The sequence below is a fragment of the Phaseolus vulgaris genome, chromosome 10 (genome assembly GCF_051622355.1).
Source record: "Phaseolus vulgaris cultivar YP4 chromosome 10, ASM5162235v1, whole genome shotgun sequence".
Lineage (NCBI taxonomy): Eukaryota > Viridiplantae > Streptophyta > Magnoliopsida > Fabales > Fabaceae > Phaseolus > Phaseolus vulgaris.
In genome coordinates this window covers 13437303-13448467 of record NC_143507.1, presented here as the reverse complement: position 1 = coordinate 13448467, position 11165 = coordinate 13437303, and the positions used below count along the sequence as shown (strand labels likewise).

Below are 11165 nucleotides of genomic sequence, written 5' to 3'. Positions count from 1 at the left end.
TTAGTTTGGGAATTATTTTTGCCTCGCTTCTAAGTTTGATCCATAAAAGTATATATATTAAATTAATATATTTAGTTTTTTCTTTGTCCAAAAAATAAATAATATATATATTCAGATGTATTGAACATACTTATAACAATCACACTTTTATAACTTTTTTTATTCATATTTTATTTTTTTTACCACATACAAAATTAACTTATTATATTCTATTAATATTAAAACCCATATTTTATTTAATAATCTAGGTCTTAATTTCAAGATTCTTTTATGTTACATCTATTCGAATAGATTTTTTCAAATATTTAAGTCTTAAACTTAAGATATTGTTATGATATACAATGTCTTACTTTTAGTAACAGTTGAGAGCAAGAAATATGGTCTGTCACATGCTAATTATTTCTACGTATTCATCATTCATTCTGTACATACTGATAGGATTCAAGTGACACAAGAACTCTAGCAAGCATTGCCATAAACTGAAGTTGCAGAGTTTGCAATGTGCTTGTCTAGTTGATTTGATTTCCAACAGTTTATGTAACACATTGCGTGTGATTCAATGTTCTGTTTTTTCTGACCCAATGAATCTCTCTTTGAAATTTTCTTTCTTTTATCATGTGATGAGTGAAGGAAACTGTGGGAATACTGTTTCTAGCACCACCATTATGCAGGTGTTTGCAGAGGTATGCAGAAGATGCTAGATGAAATGAGTGTCTATGGTATGAACCGCGGTATGGCCTTTCAGTGTCATGATTCATTGTTTCTTCTGAAGAGAGATGTTGAAAACTGAGGAGAATTGATCATGTTATGTGTGAAAATGAATGCTGCGCATGATTATTGAATCTCATTGGTTCTTAATGCAGAAAGGTTTTCCAATGAAGAAGTGTTCAGATAACAGAACACAAGGGAGTTGCTTGCTGCCTTTCATACGATGGATGATCTAATGTGCAAAGTTGGTAGAAATTATACAGCATAAAATTAATTGGTTATGACTGATTATGGTGTAACATGGTTGAAGATGGTAAAGATCACTAATTAGAAGTTTGAGGTGTATTGGATAATGAGTTATCAGACGTTGAGAATCCAATAATAAATAATGTTTCAGATTAAGAAAAATATTTTTTTACAGAAATGTAGAAATGTGACGCACTTGAGAATTGGAGAAATTTTGAAAGATCACAAATGGATTTCTTTGATTATAAAGTAATATTTTTCTTTTATATATATATATATATATATATATATATATATCAAAAGTTTATATTTTTATAACAACTATGAAGAAACCATTGATTTATCTGCTTGCAGATCCCATTACCATCGGTAATTACACTACAAGAAAATCATCAAATAGAAATATTTTTTAGATACCAAAATAATTAGTTACAATAGTAACTAAATTAGATATCATTTTAGAAACTAAAAAAAAATTGGTTTCTAAATTAGTTTCTATTGTTGTTAAATAGTTTCTAAATTGGTATCTAATTAGCTACCAAGGTTTTAACTACCAATTATTTAGTTTATAAATTTGGTAGCAAAAACATTGGTTGCTAATTAAATATCAATTTAGAAACCAGTTAACAATAATATAAACTAATTTAGAAACCAAAAATTTATTTAGTCCCTAAAATGGTCTCTAATTTAGTCACTATAGCAACTAATTATTTTTTGTCTATAAAATTGGTTTCTATTTCATAATTTTTTTGTAGTGTGAAACATGGTTGTGCCATCCTTTCAAGGAAAAGACTTTTTAGTCATTTGGCATGTAAATGTGTAAAGAGAAATATTGGACTTTGGAAGCATGTATGTTTGTGTTTTTTTTATGTTGTTTTTCTTTATGTTGGTCAAAGTTGTACTTTCTCTACAAGAAAACATGAAATACAAACTAATTTTAGAGACAAAAAATAATTAGTTGCTATAATGACTAAATTAGAAATCATTTTAGAGACTAAACAAATTTTTTGTTTCTAAATTAGTTTCTATTATTGTTAAATGGTTTCTAAATTTGTATCTAATTAGCAACCAATGTTTTTGCTACCAAATTTAGAATCTAATTAATTGGTAGTTAAAACCTTGGTAGCTTATTAGATACCAATTTAAAAATCATTTAACAATAATAGAAACTAATTTAGAAATTTTTTTTTAATTTCTAAATGGTATCTAATTACTATAACAACTAATTATAGTTTTTATTTAATGTATTTTGTTAATGCTTGTTCTTCCATACTAGATCTTGCTTTTGTGCTTTTCATGTGGTGTACTTGAGTCATGATGGTAGGTAGTATTGGGTGACTTATTTCTTAAGTATGAGAATGTGTGGCATGCTCTACACCTCCTATTATTATATGATAAAAGGACCATACCACCAGTATGAACATATTTATAGTATCCCATAGGGTATTATTGTTGCTTGGGATCATTGTCTTCTCTTCATAACACTTCAATTGCACTCACCCCTTTGTAAATCCAATTGTTGCCCTCACTTATTCACTACGCTAGGTTTTTTTCTATCACTATGTTGTTGTTTTTCTTTTGAATCAATGATAGGGTGCCAAGTCCTACGTACTAAGATTACCAATTTAGACCACAAGAATGTCATAGTATATAGCACAACCTATTACGTTTCTTGGGACTCGTTCAAAGTGTACTATGGAACAAGTTCAAACAATAAAAATATAAGAATTAGTTATTTCAAGTGATTTCAAGTCCATCAAATAACTTAGGTTACCGACCACTGAACCTAATTCATGAAATTCACACCTAACTAAGCCCCTTCCACTTCCAAAGTTAGCCCAAATATTTAGGTATTCGTGGTCTAAAATTTTAGATGGTTGTAGGTTAACAAAAAAAAGTAGATATTTGTAGTTCAAGACATTACTACAAAACAAACTAGGAGTAGAGTGATTAAAATGGATGGGTTCCAAATGTAAATTTGTGATTTAAATTGAAATTGACTAATTTTATTTTAGATCTTTTAACATGCAAATAAAATGGGTTTAAATTAGGTCAACTCATAATAATTATACTATTAAAAAAAATTATTTCATTAAAACATATATATATATAGTATACTTATATATCAAATTATTATACTTAAAATTAAAATCAATTTCATTGATTAAATTTTAAAAATAAATATATTTGTTTTCAAATTTTGGATCTAATTTTTTAATTTCTTTTAAAAAGATCAAAATAACTTTTTATTTTGTTGGATATATAAGGTCTAATTCAGCCTAAAAAATATAGTATATTTTTTTATACGAATTTGGTTGAGTCTTCACATTGAGCCCTTAAATTAAACTAGATCACCTATTTTGATAAATTTACTTAAAATTACTATTACAATTAAAATTGAGGATGTAAATGTGTTACTTATCAACAAACCTACTCAACTCAACTAAATTATATTTTTGTCGTCGTTAGTGTAGAAAAGATCAAAGACAACGATATTTTTAGCAATTACACGGCGGTTTTGAAATCGTTGTCTATCAGCACGTAGTCTATTCTATTGCGGTATAAACAACAACTCTAGAATCATCGTGTATAAGTGCACATGGTCATAACCGTCGTTTATACATTTTCCTGACATTGCTCAAAATGTATGCATGGTCAAGGTCTAGCCAGCGCTTATGGTCATAACCGTCATCTATTGTGGACATTTTTTTTAGTTCATTTTGTTTTATGGGTTTTTCCCATCTTAATTAACTTGTTCATTTAAACTCAGTCAACCAGATACATAAATTCAGACACATTCATTCAAAGAAACAAATTATATATATATATGTGTGTGTATATATATGTATATATATATATGTGTGTGTGTGTGTGTGTATATATATATCCACAAAGAACTGTATGTGTGTGTGTGGATAAAATGTATTACAAACACTAATACATATTCCTATCTATCTAATTCATATACTATTGATTAGCTATCCTAGAGTTATAGTAATTAAGGAAATATTTGGCCCAAGCATTTCTCACATAATCTATGGCAGCCAAAGATAGTGGTTGCTCATCCATAAAGAATTGCATTACAAATAAGGTTCACATTAGTGTTAAAATACTTATACTTTAAATAATTATGAAGAATAATTTAAATATTATTACCTACTCCTAATCTTTCTGAATGCCTAGTCTTACAATGAAAATCATTCATGCATAACGTAGTAGCCACACTCATAGCCTCCCGGTTGTTTATTACACTATAATTCAATATAAATTAAAATTTAATATTGATAAACAATGAAAAGAGGAAGAAAAAATTTACAAAATCTTTATGTTCAACCATGTCAGCTTTTGATAATTTGCATTGGGTCAACCTCTAAGTATATTATATCCACGTCATGCCTTGATTAATGCAAAAAACCTTGTTAGTAGATGTTTAAGTAACATAAGCAGTTAAGTTTATAATGTAATTACACATCAATTATTTGCTTCAAATGTGTGGATGACATCTTGTGCAGTGAACAAAACCACACAACAGTGTTATCAACTACGGATAACACAAGTGTTATAAAAAAAATTAAAAACAACACCAACCTCAAGGTGATGGTAACGACGGAGGGAAAGCGGAGCATGATGGAGGGCAAAGCGGAGCGCGATGGAGGGAAAGCAAAGCACGATGGTGGAGCAATAACAGAAATGAGAACAAGAACAATAGTGAGGAAGCACATAAGAACCTTAAACAATGAACCAATGGAAGAATGAGCAATGAACCAATGGAAGAATGGAAGAAGAATAAGCAGAGAACGAAAGCGGAAGAATAAGCAATGAGAGTAGAAAAAACTTACAAAGGCAATTAGTGAAGAAAATGTTGAAACGAATTGAAGAGAGAGAGCGAAGAAGAAGAAAAGAAAACGCAGAAAACGAAAGGGTAAGTGGAGCGAGCCTCGAATTAGGGTAATAACGAAGGGTAAGATGACAGTTCTGGGGTAAAATCGTCATCTCTTATAAAACGCATCAAAATATATGGTAGTTCTACCCTTACAACCCTTGTATATTCCCTCAGTGAATTAAATAGAGAGTAGTTGTAAGAGGAACCACCATCTATTTACCCGTTTTAATTTTAAAAATACAATCGTGTTTTAATGGACAGTTTAGCAATGAAACGTGGTATATTAGCTATCGTAAATTAGCGTTTTTGCACTAGTGTGTCAAGTCATTAGGTTTACTTAATTTCATTCAGTGCACTCAATTAAAATATTGAATTGACTAACATATTTATGAATTTCAAATCCAATTATTTCAATTCAATCAAATTACATAATAAATATATAATAACATTTATTTTCCTTACATTTTACTATAAAGTAATAATTTTGTAGTTGATAATATAAATATTATCTTATGAATATTATAATTAAAGATTTCACGCCACATATGTTACGAGTAAATATTTCATATTTTACAGCATTTTACGTAATGCTACCTTATAAATATTATATTAAAAAACATTAAAAATGTTGATTTTAGAGACAAATACTTCTAACAACATGGTGCACTTGTCGTAAAAAGTCATCAATAAACTTTGCCTATAAAAAGGTTATGGGTTGCACAGGTGTTTTGCATGTGAGTGATACAATATGTTCCATTCTTCTCCTCTTTTTTCAATATGTGAGTATGTGTGATGAGGTTATTAATATTTCATCCTAATAGTTGGTATGACAACTAGAGACTGAGGGTGGTAGTGTGAGTGAAAAAGAGTGGGTGAGAAATGAGAGTTTTTTCACTTGTTAAAAAAGTTAGAGATTTAATATATTTTGAAAAGAAAAGTCATCAATCACAATATTATATGATATAGTCTTCAAAGAAATATTATATTTTAATTCTAGAGGAACTTTGATCATCACACTTATCAAAACTTATAAGATCGATAACTTTGTTAAACTGAGATTAGTACAAGAAATAAATTATACTATTTGAAAGAGAAATCAATTAGCATTGTGGTAGTTTCATTAAGGAGTTTTTGCAAAATTGTAAATGCCAAATCCATAAAAGAAGTGTGAGAAATTTTAAAGTTGTCTTACAAAGGAGTGGAAAAGGTCTAGATATCAAAGTTGCAATCTTAGTGAAAGAGAATATAAAAGGTACAAAATGTCTAGTTTTAAATTTGTAAAACAATATTTTTCATGTGTTGTAGACTCTTTAAATAAGATGATGGTATATTGAGAAGATATTCATATAATAAAGGGGTGAAAGCTTCTTTGTAATAATATAATAATTGAGTCTCACGATATAGAGTTTGGGACCATAGGAGAGTTGCAAGGAAACATGGAAAATCATGTATGCAAAAGCTTGAAGAAGACAAATAAAGTAAATGAAGAAGTACTGAAAAGTCAAGTAAATCTCAACAATATTGCAAAAATCATTAAAAAAAGTAGTAGGAAGAGGTTGTGGTAATTTTAACAATTGAGAAAGAGGAAATTATAGATGTTGAGATCAAGGAAATTTCATACAAAAAGAAGAGAATTCCCAACTAAGAAAGAGATAATGATTTCATACAGCATTTGGGGTCCTCATAAAACCCCAACTCATTTTGGAAAACGTTTTTTTCTCACTATAGTCGATGACTATACTAGATATACTTGGCTATTTCTTATGAATCACAAATCTGAAACCAAACATCTCTTAGAGTCATTCATTATATTCGCACAAAATCAATTTCAGGCATCTATTAAAACCATCTGCGTTGACAACGGACTGAAATTTATTTTAATGTATGATTTTTTTTCTCAAAAAAGGTATTGAATGTCAACGCACTTGCGTCTACACTCCTCAACAAAATGGAGTAGTAGAACACAAACATAGACACGTTTTAAACACAACACGAGCCCTCCTATTTCAGTCCAATTTACCATTAGAATTTTGGGGAGAATGTGTTTTAACCGCCACATATATCATTAATCGCTTATCATCACCTTTACTAAAAAATAAATCACCTTTTGAGCTACTATATAATCAATCACCTTCACTTTCTCACCTAAAAACTTTTGGTTGCCTCTGTTACGCAACTGTTGTTTCACCTAAGCAAAAATTTGATTCGCGCGCCCGACAATGCATCTTCGTTGGTTATCCTCACAGTAAAAAAACATACAAATTATTTGATATAGATGCAGCCACTTTTTTTACAAGTCGGGATGTCATCTTCCATGAAAGTGTTTTCCCATTCTGCCAACAGTCACAGACACAATCCTCACCTCCATTACAAGGTATTTTGCCCACTATTGACATTGACTTACCCACTCCTGTCCAACATTCACTCGATCAACCTTCTTCTCTTACTCATCACAATGCACCTGAACCTCCATCAAACCAACCTTCTTCTTTTACTCGTCACAATATACCTGAACCTCCATCGAACCAACCCTCTTCTCCTACTCGCCACAATGCACCTGAACCTCCATCAAACCAACCTTCTTCTCCTATTCGTCATAATACACCTGAACCTTCAGTAGACCAACCTTCTTCTCTCGTGCCAAGAAGTCTAGCACCCATTACCAAACCTTCTCCAACCGACCTTCCTGTTCGACGATCCAGTCGCACATCAACCCCACCTTCCTGGCTTCAAGACTACGTAACGGGATCCCAAGCCAATCATTCGACCACTACCCAAGACCAGCCGAATGGAACCAGGTATCCTATGCATCATTTTCTTTCTAATTCACGATTTTCTTCTACACATAGTGCATATCTTGCTAACATCACAGCCACCAAAGAACCTCACACTTATGCTCAAGCTATCCTTGATCCAAATTGGCAAAAAGCAATGGACAAAGAGCTTTCCGCCTTGCAGCTAAATCAAACATGAACCTTGACACCCTTACCCGCTGGGCAGAAACCCATCGGATGCAAATGGGTCTATAAAATAAAGTACAACTCAGATGGTAGCGTCAACAGATATAAGGTGCGCCTTGTCGCAAAGGGGTACACTCAGATTGAAGGTGTCGACTATTCTGAAACTTTTTCACCAACAGCAAAATTAACAACTTTGAGGTGTCTCCTCACCGTTGCAGCAGCCAGAAATTGGTTTACTCACCAGCTAGATGTGCAAAATGCCTTCTTACATGGCACATTGCATGAAATTATTTACATGGACTTGCCACCCGGACATCATCGACAGGGAGAGAATATTGTATGTCGACTCAACAAATCCCTTTGTGGTCTCAAACAAGCATCTCGAACATGGTTTTCAACAGTCCAAAACAGATTACTCTCTATTCACAAGACAGAATAACTCATCATTTACTGCCCTTTTGATTTATGTGGATGATATTCTTTTGACAGGAAATGATCTGACAGAAATTCAACGTGTTAAAGATTGTCTATTACAACAATTTCGCATTAAAGATCTTGGAGACCTAAAATATTTTCTAGGGATTGAATTTTCCCGTTCCAAAGCTGGTATTTACATGTCCCAAAGAAAATATGCGCTTGATATTTTGCAGGATACGGGACTCACAGGTGCTCATCCAGACAAATTTCTAATGGAACAATACCTAAAACTCACACCAGACGATGAAGAGTTATTAAAGGATCTAGTCAAATACAGGCGACTCGTGGGACGACTGATATACCTCACGGTTATTCGGCCTGACATAGCATTTTCGGTTCGGACCCTAAGTCAATATATACAGGATCCACGGAAACCTCATTGGGATGCCGCAATTCGAGCCCTAAAGTACATCAAAGGATCACCAGGACTGGATTGCTATTGCCATACGAAAACAATCTGACATTGACAACTTATTGCGACTCAGACTAGGGAGGTTGCCAGACAACTTGGAGATCAGTATCTAGGTATTGCATTTTTCTTGGTTCTTCTATTATCTCATGGAAGTAAAAAAAAAAACAGACAAACGTATCAAGATCATCAGCAGAAGCAGAATACCGCGCGATGGCCAATACTTGTTTGGAGATAGTTTGGTTGTGATATCTGTTGCAAGATTTAAAGGTGCTCTAGTCGATGTGGGATCTCCAACACACCCCTCACGCCGAGAGTGATAGATAGAAGCTCGAGCGTGGGACTATATATTATGGGTGGTCCGATAGCGGCCCGATAGCGGGTGGCCTGATAAGCCCAACAAACACTCGCTAGGATAGGCTCGAAATGGCTCTGATACCATATTACGAAGTGGACTTTAAGCCTAACTCAACCCCATAAAACCGGCTCATGAGGTTGAGGTTTGCACCCACTTATATACAATGAAAGGCTCTCATCTCTAGTCGATGTGGGATCTCCAACACTTGCCAACTCAACTTTTCTGTGACAATCAAGCGGCATTACATATAGCAGCAAATAATTTTACAAAGGCACTGGGCAAGGAACAGTTTTTGACGCTACGACACAAGTTGGGAGTTCATGATCTTCACCTACCAACTTGAGGGGAGTATTAAGGAAATAATAATTATCAAATTATATGCAATTATTGTACGATATTGTACTCAATTATATGCAATTAATTTAATAATGATAGAATCTCATGATTAGTATCCCTACCTAATTAGATTATAATTTGGAGAGAGAAACTTTCTATATATTTTCTATACATGAAGTGATGTAACAATACACATAAGAGAATAAGAAACCTCTCTTCTTCTTACCATTTTTTTTTATCATTTTCTTATAGCTTCTATTGTGGAAAGTTTGTGCCTAGAGCTACATATTGTAGATATAAACAATAGGTAAATATACTACAAATTCAACACCACATAAAGTTCTTATAACCCACAAAGTTTATTTTAGTCAATAATATATTTTTAGAAGATGAAAATACTTGGTATTTGGATACTAGGTGTAGTGATTTGTGTGGGAAAAAGGAATTATTTTATTCCTTAGATGAAATGTGATATCTTTGGTGAAATTTGGAAACATCACAATTGTTCTTATTTTGAAAAAGGCCAAATTACTATCATATTAAAATATGTTTCTCAAAACTTTAGATGTGGTGTTGCCCGTGCTCTTCATCACAATATATTGAGTATGGACAACTATCATAGAGAGGTTACAACAATCAAATTCAATATGGTCAAGGCACGTTGATTAACTAAAATGAAAGATTCATAGTTAAGGTAAAAATAACTCACCACTTCATATTTCCTTTGAAAATTCATCATGAAAAACATATTTGCTTAAGTTCTATTATTCCAAACAATGATTGGCTATGACATATGCCTTTTAGGCACTTCCAAGAGATGGTGCTAACCAACATTTTATCAGTTTTATTGATTATTATAAATCATAACTTTCAAGATGTTTAAGGTGTTTGTAGAAAAACAAAGTCCGAGAAGAATAAAAGTGCTTAGAACAAATAAAGATCAAGAATATGTTAATTGACAATTATTTTAATAATATAATAATTTATATTAATTTTAAAAATTAAAAAATAAAGTAAATTGAAATAAAATATTAATTTTTTTTGAGTTGTGTAGTAGATGTATTGTTGGTTAATAGTACGAAATTATCACTCCTCATAAATCAATTCACTCCACTCTCTGTGTTTTTTTTTTACTGCACCAGTGTTATTTCTTCATCATGAAGAATGTAAGTTTTTTTGTTAATAAACTTTGGGCATAAAAAGTTTATCGGCTGCTCACATGTATTGTATAAACTGAAATCATATATTAAGTGATATTTTGGTAACTACAGGCCTCAAGTTCCCTCACATATGAACTTCAATATCAACAATTTTGTGCTATTTTGGTATCTTTATCAAAACCCCTATATATAGTTTGTAGTCATTAAAAATGTTTTATTAACATGTTATATAAAAAAAAATCATTTTAATAATTATTAAGTTTTAGAACTCCCAAGAAGTTATTATCCTAATGTTTGTATGTTGTGGTCTAAAAGCAGATTGAATTTGAAATAAACCCACATAACTTAATCAGACTGGTACTTGGCCCAATGGGAGTAGATTTACAATGGGCCAGGCTTATGAATTAACTCAACGTTTATTTATTTACTTTTTACAAAGGCAATTGCTTCCGACACTATATCACTTCATCCAGTTATAGGAGAAAGACGAAAATGTCCTTAAAAAATGTTATATATAAAAATACATTTCGATTCTTTTTTCGGATCACAATAATCTTTTTCATATCTACTTTTTAATTCTGGATTTTTTTATCCATAATGAAATTTTGATTTTTTTTCTAGATTTTTA

General features: G+C 31.7%; 1 pseudogene; it reads left to right on the top strand.

Moving 5' to 3' along the window:
* Positions 1–620: 620 nt before the first annotated feature.
* Positions 621–10167, top strand: LOC150024239 (uncharacterized; annotated as a pseudogene).
* The last annotated feature ends 998 nt before the right edge of the window (positions 10168–11165 follow it).